Genomic DNA, 21,562 nt, shown 5'->3' on the forward strand with positions numbered 1-21,562 from the left:
TCCTGTCGAGCCCAAATTGAGTCCAATTCGGAAAAGGCCAATTTTGAGGGTTCTTAGGCATTTTTAAGCCTATAAATACACCCTAGAGGAGGAGGTAAAGGAGGGCACAGAGGAGGAAGTTGGGAACTGCTCTAGGAAAGCTGATTGATCCATCTCAGAAGCCGGATTCATCATTAATAATGAAGATCTCCCCTCAATTTCCCTTTAAAAGTTTTGGGTTTTTCTTTATGTTTTGTATTTATTATTCTTCTGAGATGTTTACCTTTTTAGTTATAAACTAAAACCCCTAAATACCTAAGGGGAATGAAACCTAAGACAGATCTTGTTATTATTATCTGAATTGTATGATAAATATTTGACTTGTTCTTAATTATGTGTTCTTAATTATTGTTTTGATATTCCAGGATATTGATTCAAGTTAAGCTCTTATTCAGAGGAGGAATAAACCCTGTCTAAGAGTACATTTTTCATAATTAAGCGGAGTTGATTACGCGCCATAGGGTGACAAGATTTTGTCGGATTAGGGAGAAACCTAATAAGGGGATCCATAGATCGAGTTAATGCAACCCTAGGAAGTTAATTAGAAAAAGATTTCAATTATTCAACCTAGGGTTAGACGTTGTTAGTCTCGAGAGGGATAATAATATAACTTAGGGATTTCTACGGATTAAGTCAAATGAATAAATCGCCCGATTCAGAGTCAAATAACAAGTGAAGTCTAAGTGGATTTTTCCTTAGGTATTGTCTTAATTCAATCATTTTTCCAAAAGTAATTTCCCAATTCTATTTTCTGTGAATTCTTTGTTTAGCTAATTAGTTAGTTAGTTAAAACAAACCCCATTATTCTTAGGCTAGATAATAAAAAGATAGTCATTACTAGTACTTTTAGTTCCTTTGGGTTCGACAATCCGATCTTGCTAAAGCTATACTACTGTTCGATAGGTACACTTGCCTTATCGTGATAATAGTTAGTTTCAAAAACGATTCATTATAAATATTTAAAACCTGTCACGAATATCATGTATCAAGTTTTTGGCACCGTTTCCGGGGAACTAAGATATTAGGAACACTCAATTTTTATTACTTTAGCCATTTATTTTTACTGCAATTTAAATTTTATTCTAATTTTTATTACTAATTCTTCTTTTTCTCTTTTTTCTGGCAGGTTTTTATAGTTTATGACTAGAAACAACCTGTCAGGACCATTACTTTTTGACAGTGAGATCGATTGTACAGTTTGTAGAAACCAAAGAGAAATAAGGCGAAGCTTAAGATACACAGAGAATGAGCAAGAGGACAATACTTCAACCACAACCGAGGAGATGGCTGAAAACCAAAAATATCCGCTACCTTCTGCGATTGCTGTAAATTAGAATCCTGCTCCACGCACTATGTATGATTATGCTAAACCTAATTTAATAGGAACTGAGGCAAGTATAGTTAGACCTGCTATTGCTGCAAATAATTTTGAACTGAAACCCAACACAATTCAAATGATACAATAGCTTGTTCAGTTTGATAGTTTGCAGGATGAGGATTCAAATGCTCATTTGGAAAATTTCCTAGAATTCTACGATACATTTAAAATTAATGCCATTTCTGATGATGCCATACATCTTCGGTTGTTTCCCTTTTCATTGAGGAACAAAGCTAAATAGTGGTTGAACTTGTTACCACGAGGGTCAATTACTACTTGGGAACAAATGACCGAAAAGTTTTTATTAAAATATTTTCTGCCGACTAAAACGGCTAAATTACGTAATGATATCTCTTCTTTTGTGCAGATGGATTTAGAAACACTCTACGATGAATGGGAGAGGTACAAGGACCTTTTGCAATGATGCCCTCACCATGGGTTACCATTCTGGCTACAGGTCCAAATGTTTCACAATGGCCTGAACCTTTCGACTTGGCAGATGATTGACGCAGCTGCTGGCGGAACCATCAATAATAAAACACCTAAAGATGCCTATGGATTTATAAAGGAGATGTCACTGAATAACTATCAGTGGCAAGTCATATGGACAAAGCCAATGAAAATAGCCAGCATTTATAACATCGATTCGGTCACCATGCTTTTTAATCAGGTAGAACTCTTGAATAAGAAAATTGATGGTTTTCTTAGTTCTTCACAAGTTCACCCAGTAATGCATTGCGAAGCAAATGGAGGTGGATCGAGCAATTCAGAATACCCACCTTATGGCCACAACATGGACAACGAGCAGTTAAATTACATGGGTAACAATTCTCGATCTCAAAACAATCCTTATAGCAATACTTACAATGCAGGTTGGAGGAACCACCCAAATTTTTCATGAGGAGGCCAAGGAAATCAGAGACCACCTCCAGGCTACCAACAACCACCCTACTAACAAGAAAAAAAGCAAAACCTTGAAGAGATGCTCTCAAAGTTTATATCGGTGTCAGAAACTTGTTTCCAGAATATTGAGGCAGCACTCAAAAATCAACAAGCATCAATCCAGGGGCTCAAAACTCAGATTGGACAGCTCGCCAAATTGATTTCCAAACGACCACAAGATAGCATGTCAAGCAACACTAAATCTAACCCAAGGGAGCAACTCAACGCAATTGCCATTCAAGATGAGGAAGGGTTAGTGGCAAAACCAAGGCTATAACCGGTGGTAAGCGAAGGTAAGAATGAGGTTGGCCAAAGCGAACAAAAATTGGTAAGTACAGAATATAAACCTCATGTGCTATACCCCAATGTGATAAGAAAAGATCGCTCAGACGAACAATTTGGTAAATTCCTTAAACTGTTAAATAAACTAAATATTAACCTACCATTTATTGAAGCACTTTCGCAGATGCTGAACGCAGTCAAATTTTTAAAGGAGCTTTTAGCAAATAAATGAAAGTTAGATTTAAGGTCGCATGTGGAGCTAAACGCAGTTTGCTCAGTCATTCTTCAGAATAAGCTGCCCAATAAATTAAAAGATCTAGGGAGTTTCACGATTCCTGTCTTAATTGGTAGTTTAGATGGTAATAATGCGTTGGCTGATCTAGGGGCTAGTATCAATGTTATGCCTTACAAATTGTTTAAGCAACTAGGTCTAGAGAAACCCAAACAAACTAGGATGAGCCTTCAATTGGCTGATAAAACCATTAGATTTTCTATTGGTATCATTGAAGATGTTCTTGTTAAGATCGATAAATTTATATTTCCCATTGACTTCGTTGTTCTAGACATGGAGAAGGATAGCAATGCTCCTTTGATTTTAGGAAGGCCCTTTTTAGCAACTGCTAGAACGATTATTGATGTTGGAACACGTGAGCTCACACTTCGTGTGGGAGACGAAACAATCACCCTTCAAGCTTGCAATTCCGGCAACACATCAAAAATTAAAAGTGATTTTCTAAACCATTCTACTAAAACTGACAATATGGTGCAACCTACTTTGCAGGAAATGAGTTTGAAGGAAATATATGAGCCATTTTCAAGCAATAGTAGAGGACCTATTCATGAAGAATGAAGGCTACAAATCGAGGAGCTAGATGAATGGCAGACACATAAATTGAGGACACACGATAAACCAGAACTACGCCAAAACAAGCTCAATACCTTTCCAAATCAACTTAAGGTTGGAGATAAAGTTTTATTAGATGCCGCAGATCCTCACATTATCACTACCAAACCGAATGAAGAAATCCCTCTTACGGTACTTAGCATTTTCCCATTCAATACAGTCGAGGTAAGTCATCCCAAATTCGGCGCTTTTAAGGTAAACAATACCTACCTAAAACCTTATTTTAATGAGATTCACAGCAGGAATGAGGAGTATAAACTCCTCAAACCACCATGACCATTCAATAGAGAGGTAAGTTGAGCTTAGACTATAAATAAGCGCTTCTCGGGAGGTAACCCGAGCACTAACTGTATTAACTTCTTTAAATTTCAGTACCTAACTCACTAACGGAGCTCTTGAAAACCTTCCAAAACAACACGGATGTGAGACACGCCTGTGCCTTGAAACCGTGGCTGAACATGTTAAATTAACATAGGCGTGCCACACGCCCATGCCAAGCAACCGTGGGTGAACCTGCCAAAACAACATGAGCATGGGCCTACATACACAGGCGTGGGAGAAGCGAACGAAGACAGACACGGCCGTGTACACCCACACTCCCAAGGAACACGGGCGTGGGCCAAATGTCAAACGCGCCCAAATTCAAAATTCGCAAATCACACGGGTAAAAATTGGGTAACACGGGTGTGTCCTTTGGTCGTGTGTCTAAAAATCTATAAATACCCTTCACTATTCATCATCTCCCTCACCCAAAATCCCTAACCCTAGCCGCTGCAGATTCACACGTCCTCCTGCCATGCTCGTGCGCCGCCTTCAACCACATTTTTGACGCCTAAGCTCCTCCCTCTTGCGTTTGTTTACTCTTTTATCTCAATCTTCTTCAATTATTTTGCTTCTTTCATGATTTTTATGCTCCATTTGACTACTTTACGTGCACATTCATAGTTAGAATAGTAGATAAATTTATGTTTTTAAGTTTTGCTTTGGTAATTTTTTTTTATTTTCTTAGTCAGTATATTAGGCTACATTCATTCATTGTTCCTATGAGTTTCATGCTATTAACCCCACACAAATTCATTCTTTAGATATCTCCATTACTTATTCTCATAGGGTTATTAGGCACATTTATTTTGGTTGTTATAGTATAGGTTAATATGTAAGCCCCATGGAAAGTATTCACATTCCACTTCAATTTCCATTATAGGTACATTATGTCTACCTCACAAGGAAAGAAAGTCGCCGTCCCTACTTCGAAAAAGAGAAAGAGAGTGTCATCTTCCTCCGGTCTTACCGCGAAAATTCATCACCCTTTCCTACAGTTCCCCATTGGGCTCCAAGAAGAACTTTTCCAGATTCTACAAGCCTGACCTTGGAAGTGGGCCGCTGTATAGATTGGGCCGCGCTAGAAAAAATCCAACTCGCGGATGCAATTCTAGCCCTCCTCACCACCGATCCTTAGGGGCTCTTCTTTGAGATTGTCAACCCGACATATCTTGAACTTATGATGGAACTCTGCTCAACGTTCCATCTTCAAACCATGATGGCCCGCTTTGATGATCCGGGAACAATCCAATTTCACCTCGGCGGTCTAGTCCGCCAGTTGAACGTCCCAGAGTTTAGAACTGCACTAGGCTTTTGCACTGAGGAGTTCATAGAGGAGAATGAATTCCACGCTCTCAATCACCACATCCATCACTCTCCTTCACGGTGTTTGAACGCCCTCACCCCCGGTGCTGCCTCCTACAATCCTAGCCGTTCCAAGGTATCGTCTCTCCCTCTATCTCTGAGGTACTTACACACCATTTTGGCTCACAAGTTAATAGGAATGCGAGAGAGCACTGGAATTTTCAACACTCACAACACCTACTTTCTATGGTGTATGTCACACAGGCACGTCATAGACCTTGATTATATCATTGCCCTCGCCATTCAACGGTCATCTCCATTAGGCCCTATGTGACGCGGTTGGCTCGGTACTTCAGGCTCCTTAACACAGCAGCCCAATCATCCTCCCTCACTCTCATGGGCCAGATGTCCCCACAGGGCATCTTGAGCATGCTAAGTATAAGGATGATCGAGAAACGGCATGGCACTTTCCCTCCTTAGTACCATCTCACCGAATCCACCGAGAAGGAAGCCCACGAAGACATTATTGATGATGTCCCTCCATGTCACGAGGACCCACCGTCTCAGCCACCACCTCTTTCTCGTCCAGTTCATGCGGCGACTTCATATGCTGACATCTCTGAGTGCCTAACTCGATTTGAGCAGCAGTGTTTTTAGTGCTTCGATCACATTGATGCTACACTACACCAGATTTGTCAGCACTTCCACATCTCATCGCCACCCCCACCTCGTGAACCATCTCGCAATGAAGATGTTTAGAAACTTTTATTTATTATTTTATGTTTTTACTTTTATTCTACTTTAAGACTACTTTTTATTTTTCTTTAAGCTTATTTTTATTAGGTTTTATAATTATTATTTTACAATTTTTAATTTCGGCTAATTCATTATGAGTACTTACTCTTCCTTATATATTTCCTAAAAGAGTTCCTGATTCTATCACAGTTATAAAGAGCTCCAAAGCTCACTATTACTCAAGAACTTGAAACTCCACTGGGAAAGGTTCTCCACAACTACCATGTCCTGCTCGACCATGACCATAGCCAACGTGAGATATAATATTCTTTTGGCGCAGCATTTGTGGAACCCAACCTCTACCACCACTGGAGTATCCTCCTCCACTCTCACACCAGTTATTCTCCAAAACTCCAGTTCAAGGAATTTATTCATCATTCAGGAAGTTTCACTTATCTCCTTAACTTATGATTACACATCTATCTTTTTCAATATATCTACCTTTGTACATTGAGGTCAATGTACATCTTAAGTGTGGGGGTCTTTTATATCAGAAAAATCCTTGAATTTTGTTTTATTCTCATGTGATCTTTTCATATCATTATTAGAATGAATTCTAATTAGTCTATAATTTTATTGATATATCTTGAATTAAAACATAGGCATCTATGTATTGATTGTTTAAACTTTAAGACATTAGGGAAGCAAGCATGATAAGTTGATTTTTGAAGAATTAAAAACTTTTAGGTTGTTTCCCAAAGTTTAGGTATTACCTTGAGTTGGAATTCACAAGCTTAAACATTAAAAAGCCATAATTTTTGTGAGATCTTGAGCCTTTAGAGCATCTATTATTTATTTCATGCTCACATTTATTATAAGTGCATCAGTATTGAATTGTTATTCTAGAACTTGCTTGATTATGCATGTCAAGACCACACCATTTGATTTGATATGTCAAAATGATAAAGGCACTTATGTTTAACCCACTTACTCCATAAAGGTCTACCTTCACAATTAACCCTTAGTGAACCTCCTTGAGCCTAACAACTCATTCATTAATTTACCCTCAATATTAACCCATAACTCATTATTGTTGAAATCCCCTAAATTAATTTGATCCCTATTTTTGTTGAGATTTGAGTTGGAATAGTTGCTTAGCTATGTTTTATTCTATTTTGTAATTTGACTTGTTCTAATATATATATACATGTATACATATTAGTAGTAGTAATCTTTTGAGCTAAAGAAGTTAAATTCCATATTTTGAGAAAAAGCGCTATTGTACGCAATTGATGTTTAATTATTTTTTCTATTTAGGAAAATTTTCAATTCAATCTCGATTCTAACCCTTTTTTTTAGTTTGTGGCCACACCCTCTAACCAAAGCCACATTACAACCCTCTAAAGACCTTTTGATTGATGTTTCATCTCAATTTATAGTGGTAGAGATTTGATTTTCATGCAAGCCTATCATAATAACTTTTCATTATTGACTATTAAGTGCTTCATTCATTGTCCTTAAACACCTCGAGCGATTTGAGAAAATCTTTAGTGAGACTGTGAAACTCTGTGATATTTTGAATCAAAGGTAATTACTTAGATGAGGGGAGAAACCTATCTTTTAATAATAAAATGCTCAACTTGGAATGTTTGAAACTTTGATGTTCTTTCAGTTGAATTTTCAATGTATAATTACCTATGGATTATTTTGAGATATTATCGATAGAAGTTATAAGTTGAGAAGAATTTATTTTGATTATGAATTGAGGATTTTGCTTGAGGACAAACAAATGATTAAGTGCAAGGGTATTTGATAAACCGAAATTTATACATATTTTTATCCCATGCTTAGCACATTTTATGGATGATTTTTCCTTAGATTTGGTGAATTCGATGCTGCTAATGCCTTAATTTCATATTTTATACTTAGGTGAGCATAGGAGAGTGAAAGGAACGAGAAACGGGCCAAAAACAGAGAAAATGGGCCAATGTACGAAATCAACATGACCTGGACTTCCTCACACGGGCAAACCACACGGCCGTGTCAATTTGGCGGAATCAAAGCACAACTCAAACGGGTGGACCACACGCCCGTGCCTATTAAACAGGCTTGACCACGGCCTGAAGTAATCGCACACGGGTGTGTCACACGGGCATGCCCCTGTCGAGCCTAAATTGAGTCTAATTAGGAAAAGTCCAATTTTGAGGGTTCTTAACATTTTAAAGCCTATAAATATACCCTAGAGGAGGAGGAAAAGGAGGGCACAGAAGAGGAAGCGGGGAACTACTCAAAGAAAGCCGATTGATCCATCTCAGAAGCCGGATTCATCATCAAGACTGAAGATCTCCCCTCAATTTCCCTTCAGGAGTTTTGGGTTTTTCTTTATGTTTTGTATTCATTATTGTTCTGAGATGTTTACCATTTTACTTATGAACTAAAACCCCTAAATACCTAAGGGGAATGAAACCTAAGATAGATCTTGTTATTATTATCTGAATTGTATGAGAAATATTTGACTTGTTCTTAATTATGTGTTCTTAATTCTTGTTTTGATATTCCAGGATATTGATTTAAGTTAAGCTAAGCTCTTATTCAGAGGAGGAATAGACCCTGTTTAAGAGTACATTTTTCATAATTAAGCGGAGTTGATTATGCACCATAGGGTGACAAGATTTTGTCGGATTAGGGAGAAACCTAATAAGGGGATCCATAGATCGAGTTAATGCAACCCTAGGAAGTTAATTAGAAAAAGATTTCAATTATTCAACCTAGGGTTAGACGTTGTTAGTCTCGAGGGGGATAATAATATAACTTAAGGATTTCTACGGATCAAGTCAAATGAATAAATCGCCCGATTCAGAGTCAAATAACAAGTGAAGTCTAAGTGGATTTTTCCTTAGGTATTGTCTTAATTCAATCATTTTTCCAAAAGTAATTTCCCAATTCTATTTTCTGTGAATTCTTTGTTTAGCTAATTAGTTAGTTAGTTAAAACAAACCCCATTATTCTTAGGCTAGATAATAAAAAGATAGTCATTACTAGTACTTTTAGTTCCTTTGGGTTCAACAATCTTGTCTTGCTAAAGCTATACTACTGTTCGATAGGTACACTTTCCTTCATCGTGATAGTAGTTAGTTTCAAGAACGATTCATTATAAATATTTAAAACCTGTCACGAATATCACGTATCTCTAACCTTCGCTTACCACCGGTTTTGGCCTTGGTTTTGCCACTAACCCTTCCTCATCTTAAATGGAAATTGCATTAAGTTTCTCCATTGGGTTAGATTCAGTGTTGCTTGGTAGGCTACCTTATGGCTATTCGGAAATCAACTTGGCGAGCTGTCCAATCTGAGTTTTGAGCCCTTGGATTGATGCTTGTTGATTTTTGAGTGTCGTCTCGGTATTCTGAAAATGAGTCTCTAACACCGAGATGAATTTGGTTAGCATCTCCTCAAGGTTCAGCTTTTTCTCGTGCTGGAATGGTGGTTGCTGAAAGCCTGGAGGGGGTGGTGGTTTCTGATTTCCTTGGCCTCCCCATGAAAAATTTGGGTGATTCCTCCAACCTGCATTGTAAGTATTGCTGTAAGGATTGTTTTGAGATTGAGGATTATTACCCTTGTAATTTAACTGCTCGTTCTCCATGTTGTGGCCATAATGTGGGTATTCTGAATTCCTCGATCCACCTCCCTTTGCATCGCACTGCATTACTGGGTGAACCTGTGAAGAACTAAGAAAACCATTAATTTTCTTATTCAAGAGTTCTACCTGATTAGAGAGCATGATGACCGAATCGATGTTATAAACACTGGCTATTTTCGTTGGCTTTGTCCTCATAACTTGCCACTGATAGTTATTCAGTGACATCTCCTCCATAAATTCATAGGCATCTTCAGGTGTTTTATTATTGATGGTTCCACTAGCAGCTGTATCAATCATCTGCCGAGTCGAAGGATTCAGGCCATTATGAAAAGTTTGAACCTATAGCCAGAGTGGTAACCATGGTGAGGGCATCTTCGCAAAGTTCCTTATATCTCTCCCATGCATCATAGAGTGTTTCTAAATCCATCTGCACAAAAGAAGAGATATCATTACGTAATTTAGCCATTTTAGCAGGCGGAAAATATTTTAGTAAGAACTTTTTGGTCATTTGTTCCCAAGGAGTTATTGACCCTTGTGGTAACGAGTTCAACCATTTTTTAGCCTTATTCCTTAATGAAAAGGGGAACAACCGAAGGCAGATGGCGTCATCAGAAACACCATTAATTTTAAAGGTATCACAAAATTCTAGAAAATTTGCCAAGTGAGCATTGGGATCCTCGTCCTGGAAACCATCAAACTGAACAAACTATTGTATCATTTGAATTGTGTTAGGTTTCAGTTCAAAATTATTTGTAGCAATAGCAAGTCTAACTATGCTCGATTCAGTTCCTGTTAGAGAAGGTTTAGCATAATCATACATAGTGTGCGGAGCAAGATTCTGATTAACAGCTATCGCAGGAGGTAACAAATTTTCTTGGTTTTTAGCCATCTTCTCGGTGGTGGTTGAAGTATCTTCCTCTTACTCTTCTGTGTAACGTAAGCTTTGCCTTTTTTCTCTTTGGTTTCTACAAACCGTGCGATCGATCTCACTATCAAATAGTAATGGTCCTGACGGGTTTCTCCTGGTTAGAAACTAGAAAAAACTGTCAGAAGAAAATAAATGAAGAGTTAGAAAAGAAAATCAAGTGTTCCTAATATCTTAGTTCCCCAGAAACGGTGCCAAAAACTTGATACATGATATTCATGACAGGTTTTAAATATTTATAATGAATCGTTCTTGAAACTAACTATTATCACGATGAAGGCAAGTGTATCTATCGAACAGTTGTATAACTTTAGCAAGACTGGATTATCAAACCCATAGGAACTAAAAGTACTAGTATCAACTTTATTTTTATTATCAAGCCTAAAAAATAAAAGGGTTTTATTTAGCTAACTAATTAATTAAAATAAGAAATCACAGAAAAGAAATTTGGGGAAAATACTTTTTGGAAAACTCGATTGATTAAGACAATACCTAAGGAAAAATCCACCTAGACTTCACTTGTTATTTGACTCTGAATCGGACGATTTATTCATTCAACTTGTTCCATAAGATCCCTAAGTTATATTATTATCTCTCTCGAGACTAACAACGTCTAACCTTAGTTTGAATAATTGAAATATCTTTCTAATTAATGCTCTAGGGTTGCATTAACTCGATCTATGTATCCTCTTATTAGGTTTCACCCTAATCCGGCAAAATCTTGTCACCCTATCTCTAGGCGCGCAACTAACTCCACTTAATTATGACAAATTTACTCTTAGACAGGGTCTATTCCTCCTCTGAATAAGAGCTTTAAATTGAATCAATATCCTGGAATACCAAAACAATAATTAAGAACACGTAATTAAGAATAAGTCAAATATTTATGATCGCGTGATTTGTAACAAGTAATAAATATTTATAATGAAGATCAAACCTAGACTAACTATTATCATGACGAAAAGGCATGCGCACCTATCGAACAATAGTATAGTAATGGCAAGACTGGGATATCGTACCCAAGGGAACCAAAAGTACTAGTAATAACTATCTTTTTATTATCTAGCCTAAGAATAAAAGGGATTATTTTAATTAACTAATTATTTATACTAAGAATGCACAGAGAAAAGAATTGGGTATTGCTTTTGGGAAAATTGATTGACTTGAGACAATACCTAAGGAAAAATCCACTTAGACTGTACTTGTTATTCTGGCTCCGAATCGGACGATTTATTCATTCAACTTGTTCCGTAGGGATCCCTAAGTTATGTTATTATGCCTATTCAAGACTAATAATGTCTAATCCCTAGATTGAGTAACCAAGACTTTTCTCTAATTAACACTCTAGGGTTGCATTAACTCGATCTATGGATCCCCTTATTAGGTTTCACCCTAATCCGGCAAAATCTTGTCACCCTATTTCTAAGCATGCAATCAACTCCGCTTAAATATGGAAAATGTACTCTTAGACAGGGTCTATTCCTCCTCTGAATAAGAGCATTTCTTGAATCAGTATCTTGGGATATCAAAGCAAGAATTAAGAACACATAATTAAGAACAAGTTAAATATTTATCATACGATTTAGAAAATAATAACAAGATTCGTCTTAGGTTTCATTCCCTTTAGGTATTTAAGGGATTTAGTTCATAACTAAATAAGAAAACATCTCAGAAGAATAAAGAATACAAAACATAAAGAAAACACAAAACTCTTGAAGGGGAATTGAGGAGAGATCTTCAGTCTTGATGATGAATCCCGCTTTTGAGATGGATCAATCGGCTTCCTTAGGGTAATTCCTTACCCCTCTTCTCCGTCTCCCCTTTTCTCCTCCTCTAGTGCGTATTTATAGGCTTTGGAATGCCTAAAAACCCTCCAAAATGGCCTTTTCTGAATTGGACTTAACTTGGGCTTGGCAAGGACACGCCCATGTGACACGGCCATGTGAAGTGATTGCCAGGCCGTGTTTAATCTGTTAAATTGCACACGGCCGTGTGGGTCAATGGCCAGGCCATGTGAATCGTGAAAGCCTTGGTCGACACCCTTGAAAGACACGGGCATGTGATTTGCCTGTGTAGCAAGGCTTAGGTCGTGTCATCTTCTCTATTTGGTCCGTTTGTCCCTTTTTGGCTTGTTTTTGGCTTGTTTTTGGCTCCTTTTGACTCTTGGTGCTCTCTTGAGTACAAAACATGAAATTAAAGCATTAGGAGCATCGAAGTCACCAATTCTAATAAGAAATCATCTATAAAATGGATTAAACATGGGGTAAAAATATTTATAATTTACGGTTTATCAAATACCCCCACACTTAAGCATTTGCTTGTCCTCAAGCAAAATTCTCAACTTATAATTAGAATAAATCCTTCTCAACTTATAATTTCTATCAATAATATCACAAATTAATCCATAGGTAATTATACATTGAGAATTTAACTAAAAGAACATAAAAGTTTCAATCATTCCAAGTTGAGCATTTTATCCCAAAATTATAGGTGTCTTCCCTCATCTAAGTAATTACCTTTAATTCAAAATATCATAGAGTTTTACATCCTCACTAAAGATTCACTCAAATCACTCGAGGTGTTTTAAGGACAATAAAGGAAGCACTCAATAGTCAATAATGGAAAGTCATTACCATAGGCTTGCATGAAAATCAAATCTCCACCACTTTAATTTTAAGATGATACATCAATCAAAAGGTCTTTAGAGGGTTGTAATGAGGCTTGGTTAGGGGGTGTGGTCACAAGCTGGAAGAAAGGGTTAGAATCGAGATTGAATTGAACAGTTGGCTAACTAGAAAAAGAGTTAATCTTCACTTGCGTACAACAGAGCTTCTCTCAGAATATGAAATTATAGATATGCATACATAGTTGTGTTTTTTGTGTTTATTTTTTTTTAAGAACAAATTAAATAATATAGACTAAATATCAAGAGCAAAACATAGCTAGACAATCCATTCAACTCAAATCTTGACAAAAATAGGGATTAATTTATGGGATTTCAACAATAATGGGTTAAAGGTTAATACTAAAGGTAATACAAGAATTGGTTTGTTGGGCTCAAGGGGGTTTACTAGGGGTTAATCGTGGAGGTAGGCTTTTCATGGCATGAGTGGGTTAATCCTAAGTGCCTTAATCATTTTGATATATCAAATCAAATGGTGTGGTCTCGACATGCATAATCAAGCAAGTTCTAGAATAATAGTTCAATACTGACGCACTCAAAGCAATAATAAAAGTGAGCATGAAAAGATGAATAGATGAGCATGAAAGGATGAATAGATGCTCAAAAGGCTCAAAAATCTCACAAAAATTATGGCTTTTTGATGTTTAGACTTATGAATTCTAATTCAAAGTAATACCTAGACTTGGGGAAACAACCTATAATTTAATTTCTTAAAAAAAAAATCAACTTATCATGCTTGATTCTCTAATGTCTTAAAGTTTAAATAATCAATGCATAAATCCCTATGTTTTAATTTGAGATATATCAATCAAAATCATAAATCAATTAAAATTTATCCTAAATATGATATGCGAGTTTTTCATGAGAACAATGTGATTATTCAGGGATCTTTTTTCTGATAGTGAATTAAATACCCCCCACACTTAAGATGTACATTGCCCTCAATGTACAATGATAGATGTTAGAGAATAAAAATAAGATAGGGAGAGAAGTGAAACTTCATGTATGATGAATTCCTCGAAATTAGAGTTTTAGAGAGTGATCGGTTTGAGAGTGGAGGAGGATACTCTGATAGTCGTATAGGTTCATTAGGCCATAAGTCCTGTGCCAAAAGAATAATATATCTAGTGGTAGCTATGGTCGTGGTCGAGCAAAACATGGCAGTCGTGGAGAACCTTCCCCGATGGGGTTGTAGTTCCTATGTGATGATGAGCTTAGGAGTTCTATATAACTGTGATAAAATAAGGAACTTTTTAAGATATATTAGGAAGTATAAGGATTTGAAAAGAAATAAACGAAATAAAGAATAAAAATAAAATTCAAAAATCTAATAAAAATAATAGAAATAGTTTCAATAATAAGTAAAAACAGAAAGTAATAAATAAATATTTCTAAACATCTTCATCGCTGGATGGTTCGCGAGGCGGGACTGGCGATAAGATGGAAAGGTGCTGACAACTCTGCTGTAGAGTAGAATCAATGTCGTCAAATTGTTGAAAACATTGAAGCTTGAATCGGGTGAGGTGCTCAGAGATGTTAGCATATGAAGCTGCCACATGAACTGGACAAGAGGGTAGTGGCGGCTGAGAATAGGGATCAGGAAGTGGAGAAGGGGAGATTACGGCTAGGGCTTTGGAAAGGAAGAAGAAAATAAACAGTGATTTTGTAACAGCCCTAATTTAACCCTAGTTGGGAAGTGGTTTCGGGACCACAAAAATGAGTCATCAAAATAATTAACCGTCATATTCTATGTTTATTTTATGTGAATATGAATGTGTGAAAGTTTCATGCATTAATTTTGTCATCAGTATGTGAAATTTTGAAGAAGGGACTTAGGTGAGACTTTTGTGAAATAGGATAGGTAATTATAAAAGGATCTAATTGTGCATGAGGTTAAAAAAATGTACTTGCATGTCAATTAGTCAAAATTTTTGTTAGTGGCCGGCCATGTTATGGATTTATGTACAAAATAATTATTTTTTCTAATAATTAATATTACAAAAATGAAATAATGAATAAAAATTAATAAAATATTGGGTGAGTGGGAGGAGAAACCAAAGTTGGCTCATCCTCACTCCACCATTGCCGTAACTTGATATTAGAAAGAAGAAAAAAATTTCTTTGTTTGATTTCGGCTTGGAGAATATTTAGAAAGAGGTAAGTACTTTGAAATTCTTGAAAATTTATGTATAATTTTCGTGATTTGTTCAAATTAGTTGTAACAACCCGTTTTTAGGGTTAATCAGAACAGTGGTTTCGGGGCCACTAAATCCGATGAGTAGGTTTGTAAATATTATGAGTTAATTGTGAGTTTAAAAAAAAAAAGGTTTTTGATATTGTGATTCTTGTTTTATAAGCGATTTATTAAGCTCAAGTGGTATGACCCTAAGGTCAAGTGGGTTTAGAAAATGAGGTATCGAGACCTCATTTCTATAAACCGAGTCGTAAATATTTTTATAAATATTTACGGAGTGGCAATAAGATGATGTTAAAGTTTCGTGGAAAAATTTTATTGTTTTGATAGTTAATTAAGCAAAAAGGACTAAATCGCGCAAAGCGTAAAAGTTGTGTTCTATAAGTTAAAGATATTAAATAGCTATGGAATTAAATAGTGGGAGTCCTTAAGTGGTAATTATTCCATAATTGTTGATAGTGGAATTCCATGGCTTGGTATAATGGAAATTATTAATGTATATTAAGGTTAAATATGGTATTTGGTAATTATAATAAAATAAAATAAAACAAAAGCCAAATTACATGCTATCATCTTCATCAATAGCCGAATGTGAGAAAGAAAATAATGTTCTCAAAGCTTTGAAGGTTCGGCCATGGTTGTTCATGCATGTAAGTCCATGTCGTCTCGGTTTTTAATAATTTTTACGTTTTTGAGATCGTTGCTTCGTAATCTAGCTGGCCTGTACCTCTAATTTTAAATTTGTTAAAGTATTTGGATGATGCCATTATTGAATGTTTGAGTATCTTGTTGTTTGATGATGAGTAATAAATCTTTGATGTTTGATTTTCATGTTTGATTAAGTGATTTTTGATAAAAATGTGTATTAAGGACTAAATTTAGAAATTTGTAAATTGAGGGGTCAAACATGAAATAAATAAAAGAAATGGGTTGCTAGAGACCTAAGGTAAATTTGGCCTAACATGGGTTTGATGAAATTTTGAGTAATTTGTGTTATTTTGAAATAGGGATTAAATTGTAAAAATGTGAAATGTTAGGGGATAAAATGTAAAATGCCCAAATTATGTGTCTTTAGATAAAATTTAATGAAATGTTGAATAAGTGAGTTAATTTTGATATTAATTAGATTGGCAAAAGTAGAATTCGGATTTGGATCGGGGGGAAAATCAAAATGGTCGATTAGTCGTCTCGTTCCGATCATCGTCTTCCGAGGTAAGTCCTTAAGTAATTATATTTGATTTGCTGCGCGCTTAAGATTATATAATATGATAAGTAATTATTTGACGTTTACAAGTTCGATTTGCAATAATGTATATTGAATTTCGGCTATAAAGCCGAATATTAGATGGATGATTTATGTATATAATGTGGCTGAATGACTATTAAGTGATGATGTGAAAGTGTGTAATATGTGTATACAATTTTATTGTACTTGTTTGTATAAAGTCGAATGTGAATTAAATGGTATATATGTGGTGACAGAATAGCTATTATGAAACAAAGTCAAAGAATGAGATATTTGTATAATAGATGAATTGTGACTATTGTTCCTACTTGATCGAGGTTGTGTGTGAAATAATTTGTGAATATGGCATATAGTCGTATGGTTATTAAAAGTGAAACTAGGATAATGAAAAGATTATGTGTTCCTTGTGTATGATTATTGAACATAAAGTTAAAAGGTAGGTGTACCTTTCGTACTTATATTCGAATGAAGCAATTAAATTGCTAATGTGAAATGTTATGTGAAATGTGTTAACATGTGAATAAATATGCAAGACACTGGAAATATATCCGGGCTAAAGTCCCGCAGGCTTCGTGTTGGAAATGTATCCGGGCTAAAGTCCCGCAGGCTTCGTGCTGGAAATGTTTCCGGGCTAAAGTCCCGCAGGCTTCGTGCTGGAAATATATCCGGGTTAAAGTCCTGCAGGCTTTGTGCTGAATATATAATTTTGGGTTTTATATCTAGTAGGCCAAGTGTCGATGAATTTGATAAAAGTATACAATTACAAGATCCTACACTAAGTTGACAAATTGAAAGTGCATTACATATTAAGTTGGCCAGGTATGTATCATGTACTCGTATGCGATTTTGATTTGAATTAAATTATAAATATATAAAGTGATGCATCTGTGAATAAGTGTTATGACTATAAATGTGATTGTGATATATTCGGTAAATGTGTGAAGTTATGTGAAGTGATTCTATGTTTATATTCAAATATAAACACTTGGTCCTTGTGGAAAGGTTTGTGGAAGTATATGATTTTATTTTTAGGTGATTACGATCTTGGAAAATTAAATGTGAATATGATCTTGTATTTCATTCATTTCAATTGAACTAAAGCTGATAGTGAAGCATTTTAATGCCTATGTTATATGAGTTCGATCTTGAATGACATGATATACATGTTTAGATAATTTGAATGCAAGGAATGTGTGAAAGAGCAAATTGGTAATAAATCTGCTTGGGACAGCAACTATAGTGTAATTTTGAAAAATCACCATAAATTGTGGAAATTGAATTAGAAGCTGAATAAATTATGAAATTAAATCTTAATGAGTCTAGTTTCTTATAAAAGAAACCGTGTAAACAAAAGAATTTTAGATAATGAGATATTTTGAAGTGGAGTGAGACAGAGTCAAAATGAATTTGAAATCCCCTGTTTTGTCTTTAGAAAATCATTGTAAATTGTACAATGATGATTATAAGATAAAATTTATATTATTAGACTCCTTAATGAGTCTAGTTTCAAATGAAGTAAACGATAACATATTTTGAATTCTGTATAATGAGAAAATTGATTTGTAGTGAAGAGTGGTCAGAATAGTCAAACAGTGAAATAGGGGAAACTTCAATACAAATCTGGTATTGATTGGTCAAACCAAAAATTCTGAAAATTTTATGGATGGAAGATATATGAGTCTATTTTTAGTAAAAATTAACGGCACTTTATTTTGAGTTTCTTATCTTCAGTTATAAATAATTTAGTGACTGTTGCTCAGGAAGACAGCTTGTAGTGAATTTGTGATTTTGTTGCAAACATGGTTAAAACTAGTTAATGAGATACTTTTCGAGTTCTTATGATCTTATTTGTGATTTCAATATTTGGTTTTAATTGAGTTCAGATTCAAGTGAGGTGAATTTGCTAAATATGCATTATGTTCATGGATACTTGGCCGAAATGGCAATTACCTAGGAATGATTTCTTGAAAATTTGAAATAATCGATCTATAAGTAAATTAATTGTTTGCATTGCTTAAAACTTACTAAGCATTGAAGCTTACTCCGTGTTCTCTTTTCCATTCCTTATAGGTTTATCCTTTAGTTTGAGTTGGAAGAGCCGGAGATATCATCACACTATCAAGTCATTATGTGAGTTGAGAAGATGGTATATCATCATGATTTAAGGCATGTATAGGATAGACTATAGGTAGAATGATATTTTGACTTTGTATACATTATAGCCTTGCGAAGATGGCTCGCTTATTTTGTTTAGTATGGATGTGTTAGTAAAAGTCAGGTAGCACCTCGAACCCCGTCCCGGCGTCGGATGCGGGTGAGTGGTGTTACATTTAGTGGTATTAGAGCTATGGTTTAGTCGATTCTCGGACTAACCTAGCGTATGTGAGTCTAGCTATACATGCCATATTACTACTCGTGATAGTGTGACATCTCCCGGCTCTAATGAAATTGTTTTGTAAGACAAATATGCTTTCCAACCGAGCTAATTCTGATAGTACAGAATGTTATACTCAGACGTTTGAGTGAAAATGTGTTGGTGATGAGTTGAAACTCATAAAAGGTATGAATCAGAATGCATGATATTCTGCTATTAATAAATGTTATAATTATATGAGTATATGAGTTTTGATGTTAGGTAAATGATGGTTGTGTGAATATTTTGACTTAGAATTTATGATTTGATTTAGCGTATGAGCTATGTGTTAAGTACCAAGTGATCATAAGTAAATGATTGCTAGATGTTTGAGAATGCGGACTTAGTAATGAACTATTCATTCATAATAGTATGTGTGATGTACATGCTTACGTAAGTATTAAAATTGTTGGCTTTACAACCCACACCCCCTCATCGGTAAAGTATTGTAATGAGATCCGTACTATATGGATTAAATACGCTTACGAGTGTGAAAATTTACAGAGTTTCGTGGTTGAAAGATTAGTATTGTGATCATATAAGAGAATGAGTCCGCAAGTGAAGACAGTAACAGAAAAGATATTGGATCATGTTGAAGACAATTCGTTATATGCCAATTCACTGTTAAAGAAGAAGTTGAATTCGATGAGATGAAAGTATTCAGGTATGATGTCTAAAGAACGTATTAATCGGAAGTTTTTCTAAATTGATTTCATTAGTAATGGGATATTGTGAAATCGGTGATGATAGAATTAGACAAGAGGATAATGTTTGAATTGAAATGATAGTTGAGTGCAAGTGGTTATAGTCGGGTAGTTACTACGTTTTCTTCGGGCAAATGATTATAGTCTTGGGGTTACGGCGAGAATCTTTATGTGTTTTACGATCGACAATCATGTGATTAATCTTATCAAATGATGAGTAGTTATTGGTGAGCTAGAGACTAAATTGATGTTTAATCAGCAAATTTGTGAGGCTAAGAGGTCTCATCGTTGAATTACAAGTTAAAAAGGGTACAACGTAAATTGATTTCGATTTAGAATTTGATTGGAACCGACAATCATTCGTTGTGTCGAGATAGAGTTCGTGTATTGAGAAATCTAGAGATTTTACAACAATTGTGACATCTAGCACAGTGGTGATTATCTTTCTGTACGGGGAGTACTAAAAGAGTACCAGTTTTTATTGTTCAAATGGAGACACGAGGATTGTATCGTGTTACTAAAATAAACTACTGTGAGCTTTGGGTATGGAGTTACTTTGTCACACTGTGTTCTAGAACTTGAAAGCAACCGAGAAAGACATTTATTATTGGTTAAGTTTCCGTATAATAATAATGGTCATGAGATGAATGTTAAGATAGCATTGTATGAGAGAGGTATGGTTGCAATTACTGAACTTTGTTCTATTGAATTGAATTTTGATAAAAAGAATTTCGGGGTTGATGTGATTGGAAAGAGTGAGGGAAATAAAAGTAATTCGTGACCGTCTAAAAGCGCTTTGATTAGCGTAAAATATATGTGGGCTTGATGTGCAAAAGCATTGAATTTACATTCAGAAAATTGAGTATTTGTGAAAGTATTATAGTGGGAGTAGAATTTTTTTCGATTTAGCTATAAAGAGAAGTTGAGTTCGCAATTCATCAGATTGAATGAGATTATTAGTAGAACTTGGGAAGACCCGTAATGTGTTTCTTATATATATGATGTGACGATACAAATAAGATCCTTTATATATAGTATCTCTTACAGAAGTAGAAACTCAGCTTGTTATGATGTATAGCAAAGAGCAGATCATAATCTTAGCTCATGAGATTGAAAAGTTGAGAAATCTGAGGCTAGGTGAGAAATTGATGAGCCTTGTGAAAGTAAATCTAATTTATTTCCTGATAAGATTTTTGGGGACGAAAATTTCTTAAGTGGGGGAGAGTTGTAATAGCCCTAATTTAACCCTAGTTGGGAAGTGGTTTCGGGAACACAAAACCGAGTCATAAAAATAATTAACCGTCATATTCTATGTTTATTTTATGTGAATATGAACGTGTGAAAGTTTCATGCATTAATTTTGTCATCAGTATGTGAAATTTTGAAGACGGGACTTAGGTGAGACTTTTGTGAAATAGGATAGGTAATTATAAAAGGATCTAATTGTGCATGAGGTTAAAAAAATGTACTTGCATGTCAATTAGTCAAAATTTTTGTTAGTGGGCGGCCATGTTATGGATTTATGTATAAAATAATTATTTTTGCTAATAATTAATATTACAAAAATGAAATAATGAATAAAGATTAATAAAATATTGGGTGAGTGGGAGGAGAAACCAAAGTTGGCTCATCCTAACTCCACCATTGCCGTAACTTGAGATTAGAAAGAAGAAAAAATTTTCTTTGTTTGATTTCGGCTTGGAGAATATTTAGAAAGAGGTAAGTACTTTGAAATTCTTGAAAATTTATGTATAATTTTGGTGATTTGTTCAAATTAGTTGTAACAACCCGTTTTTAGGGTTAATCAGAACAGTGGTTTCGGGGCCACTAAATCCGATGAGTAGGTTTGTA

The 21,562-nt window shown here is 35.3% G+C and overlaps 2 non-coding genes across 2 annotated transcripts; one reads left to right on the forward strand and one right to left on the reverse strand.

Moving 5' to 3' along the window:
- Positions 1–1,751: 1,751 nt before the first annotated feature.
- On the reverse strand, positions 1,752–1,858 carry LOC128293460 (small nucleolar RNA R71). Its single transcript, XR_008283642.1, has one exon. It is a non-coding gene; the product is annotated as a small nucleolar RNA R71 (small nucleolar RNA).
- An 8,042-nt stretch (positions 1,859–9,900) lies between these two features.
- LOC128293429 (small nucleolar RNA R71) lies at positions 9,901–10,003 on the forward strand. The gene has a single exon (XR_008283611.1). It is a non-coding gene; the product is annotated as a small nucleolar RNA R71 (small nucleolar RNA).
- The last annotated feature ends 11,559 nt before the right edge of the window (positions 10,004–21,562 follow it).

Source organism: Gossypium arboreum, chromosome 5 (assembly GCF_025698485.1).
Source record: "Gossypium arboreum isolate Shixiya-1 chromosome 5, ASM2569848v2, whole genome shotgun sequence".
Lineage (NCBI taxonomy): Eukaryota > Viridiplantae > Streptophyta > Magnoliopsida > Malvales > Malvaceae > Gossypium > Gossypium arboreum.